The sequence below is a fragment of the Colobus angolensis genome, unplaced genomic scaffold, assembly GCF_000951035.1.
Source record: "Colobus angolensis palliatus isolate OR3802 unplaced genomic scaffold, Cang.pa_1.0 Scaffold522, whole genome shotgun sequence".
Taxonomy (NCBI): domain Eukaryota; kingdom Metazoa; phylum Chordata; class Mammalia; order Primates; family Cercopithecidae; genus Colobus; species Colobus angolensis.
The window spans coordinates 10,780-14,569 of NW_012118733.1; the positions used below are offsets into that span (position 1 = coordinate 10,780).

At 59.0% G+C, this 3,790-nt stretch overlaps 1 pseudogene; it reads right to left on the minus strand.

Annotated features, from left to right (window-relative positions):
• Window positions 1-896: 896 nt before the first annotated feature.
• LOC105525228 overlaps window positions 897-3,790 on the minus strand; it is a 46,869-nt pseudogene continuing 43,975 nt past the window's right edge.

Below are 3,790 nucleotides of genomic sequence, written 5' to 3' on the forward strand. Positions count from 1 at the left end.
CGGGGAAGCTCTGAGTAACATGAGACTATAGAGTGCGAGACGGTTGCTGATGGTCTGGTCCTGTCCCTTCCTCATTCCTGGACATTCCTGACAAAGGCTCCCAGCAACGGGTAAGCAGCAGCTGTAGACACCAGCCTGATGAATATCTCATTGTGGGGAGGGGGCCATAGCAGGAGTGGGGCTCCAGGGAAATACAGAACCAGGCCTCAGAGGTGCTGATGTGAGAGACCCAAGAAACCTCAGCTTTGCACTTGCTGAACACCATCTGCGCCTCTCAGGAGGGAGAGCGCCAGGCTCAGGAGGTCCTCGGCTCTGCCATTTTCAAGGGCTGGCAGGGGGACCCCTCTGGAGGTACTTGGAGCAGTACTGCATGCCGTGGCTTCTGAGTGAGAGTCAGCTCTGCACCCCACAAGACTGCTCCCTATCCAGAACTCACTGTGATCATGTGCTGGGTTCAGATGCCCACGCAGTCTCCTGGTGGGAGCACCAGCGGTGCTAACTGTAGGCCCAGGGCGGCCTACAGAAGAGTCTGCCCTGCTCTGCCCTGCTATGGAACAACTCCTGTTCTGCCTTTGGGGAGAGGTGTTCATTTCAGCGATGACTGGGCTGGCCCCCATGGCACAGCTACCACAGAGAGTCTGCCGCTATCCATGGCTGAGAGCTCTAGTTCTTCTCTGAAGCCACCAGGATGGATGAATGGCAGCTTCATCCTCTTGGCCGACTCAGTTGCCTTTCATCAGCTCATCTGCTCCTAGGATCCACTCTGCCTCTGGCTGGCACCTGATCTGAATCCCAGGCTCACACCTCTGCCCACAGGCCCAGCAGCTGCTTCACCTTCAACTCCTTCCCCCACCAAGCACTGCCCCTCACCAGCTACTGGGGTGCCACTAGTGCCCCTACATGGTGCTCCCTCTCCAGACCCTCGGGTCCAGCCATAGCTTCCTTTTGGAAGCCACACCCCAAGACACCAGCCCTGCTCTAGGCCCCTGTATCCCCAACTTCCTGCATCCTTCTCCCTCGTTCTGGGAAGATGAACTTGCCCTGCCAGCCAGATAGCTCCTGGAGGGCAGGACACCAGGGCCTGGACCATGGTAGGCCCGGGACTGTCTGCTGACAGTGATGCTGGAGCTGGTGCCCATGTCCACATCATGTCCGTGGCACAGCGGCCACCTGAGGCTGGGGGCATCTGAGCGGTGGCTGCAGAGTGGGGCCCTTACCTCTGGCTGAGTGAAGTTCACCAGGTCCTCCCCTGTGCTGTCATGCTGGGCATGGAAGAGCCGACCTAGCTGGGGACCCCGCACCACACAGTAAGAGCAGAAGTGGAGGTTGGTGCCTGCACTGGAGCTGCCTCTGAGGCTCTGGCTGCTGAGTGGCTCGACGGACCCTGCCAGAGGCAAAAGGGGCCATCAGCCTTTGTGATCCAGGCCCAGGCCTGTAGCTGCAGAGAGGCAGCGTGATCCTGGCATGCCACTCTCAGCTCTGCCCTAGCCCCCAGCACCCAGGAATGCCCACAATCAGCACACCCACTAAGACAGACAGTGTCTGGCTGCCCTCCAGCGAGAGGAGCACTTGCTTCTGGGCCGTCACTCAGAAGTGTCTAGAGGAAGTGTGCTCACCGTCAGAGAGGCCAAAGTGGATGCCTCCGTTCAGGGCTTCTGGCAACAGGGGCATTGGGTCTGACTGACCTGAGCTGGCTCCCCACCTCGGGGTGCTGCTGCAGGCACCAGGAACCCGAGGCTTGGCCCTCAGCACCCACCTCTGTGTGAGAACAGCACAAGCCTGTCGTCCAGCTGGGCCTGCGTGAAGCTGCACACCTCGCTACCCACCCATTGCTGGGCTGCTCAATGGTCTAGACCAGGTCCTTGGGCCCAGAGTAACCATCCATGCTCCTCAGAGCCTCTGTTGGGATGGGCACAGTGGCCCCCTCTGACATCTGGGGACACAGGCCTGTGAAGGTTCTGCCCTGCCACACTCACCTACCCCTTCCTCCCCGGCCCTAGGCTGCCCTGCAGCTCAGGCCCTCAGGTGGCATCGAGTCTGGCGCTGCTCCGGCTCCCCTGCACAAAAGGACCTCCCCACATTCACCTTCCCTGTCACCCCAGGGAAGGCGACCCTCCAGGCCCAGCCTCCCTGCTCTTCATCTGCCCTAGTCCTGCATGTCCCTCAAGACCAGCTTGTGTCCCCTACCCAGGAAGGCCCCAGTTCTTACCTTCACCAAGTTCTCACCCCCAGAAACCCCCAACGCTGAGCAACAGCGCTCCTTAATCTGTCTCACTCGTGGGACAGGGGTCTCCTTTCAGACCCTCCATGTGTGCCTGGAAGGGGCTGGGCACAGGTGGGAATGGTGATTTTAGAAATGGGCCCTCCTTCCAGCTGAGGGAGGGGTGGGAGGCACAGAGAGTTGGGGCCTGATGGTTGGCACTGTCCTGCAGCACAGAAGCAGTCCTGGGATGGGCCCAGGGGCTTCCAGAGCAGTTACGGGCCCTCCTCGTGTTGGGCAAAGGGGACCCCTTTCCAGGCCTCCCACTTGCAAGCAGAGCAGGCGCCTGTTACTGAGGTCCTGGTACCAGTCTTGCTCGGTCAATTACTTGCGGGCAGCGCTACAGTAGGACTCACATGCCCGGAAAACAGCCCTCTGGCATTCCTGGGCTTCCTCCCCTGGCCCTAGGGAGCCCTCAGGCCAAGCCTTGGCAGGAGGGGCCATAGTGTGGGGGGCAGGGCCCCATCGCTGGGCTCCCGGAGCAAACACAGGGGGATGGTCCCACCTGGTGTCCACGCTGTCACACAGCTATTCCACCCCGTGGTTTCACGACACTGTGTCCCACTCTTCTGTGGCCTCCACACCACGAGGCCATGCCCTTTCTGTTCCACCAGAACTACTTCTGCAACCATGGAGAAGTCCCATCCCATGCCTGGGCCTCAACTTCCACCTCTGCCAAATGGGGGCCCTGCTCTGCTGTGGCACAAGGGCAGGAGTTTGGGGAGCCAAGCCGTGGCCTTCACGTGCTGGGGTGAAGGTGGGAAGCTTAATGGTCCCACCCTGACATTTGCCTTTAAAGGCTTGTAAGTGATTCCGTCAGGTGTTCTGGTCCTAAGCCACAGGAAGAGGAACAGCAGAGCCACCCGTGGCTGCTCAGAAGTCTGCCTACAGTATTGCAAACGTCCAATAACAAAACCTCCCATCAGTGTTCTATTTCAGCACAATCTCACATCTCTCCTTCCAACTGCGTGAGGCACACGGTAGTGGCCCCATTTTGCAGAGGATACTGAGGCTCAGAGAGGGGGAGATCTGTGACAGGAAGTAGGGGACGCTGGCCTCTTTCTCAAAGCAGACATGGGAGGTGATCCCAGGAATAAGCTCACCTGCAGGCCTGAGTTTGTGGTGCGGTTGGGGGTTGGCCATTGACAGGCAGGATGGTGACAGTGAAGGCCACAGGATGGCTCTGGCGGTCCATCTCCGAGACGTTAGCCATCAGGACAAAACTGTCTGTCAGTGTCTCGCTCCCCTCGTGCACACAGCAGATCAGCTGCTCTTCCATCGAGGGGCAGGCCCAGGGCTGGCAGTCAGGATCCAGATGCCCTGCCTTTGCGTGCAGGAGGAGACTGACTTTCAGGGCTTCAGCTTCCACTGGTGGAAAATGGGGAATCATAAGTTCTGGCTCCCAGAAGAGTTGTGGGGAAGAAAGGAGGTACAATATTTATTTTATTTTATTTTATTTTTGAGACAGAGTCTCGCTCTGTTGCCCAGGCTGGAGTACAGTGGCGCGATTTCGGCTCACTGCAACCTCTG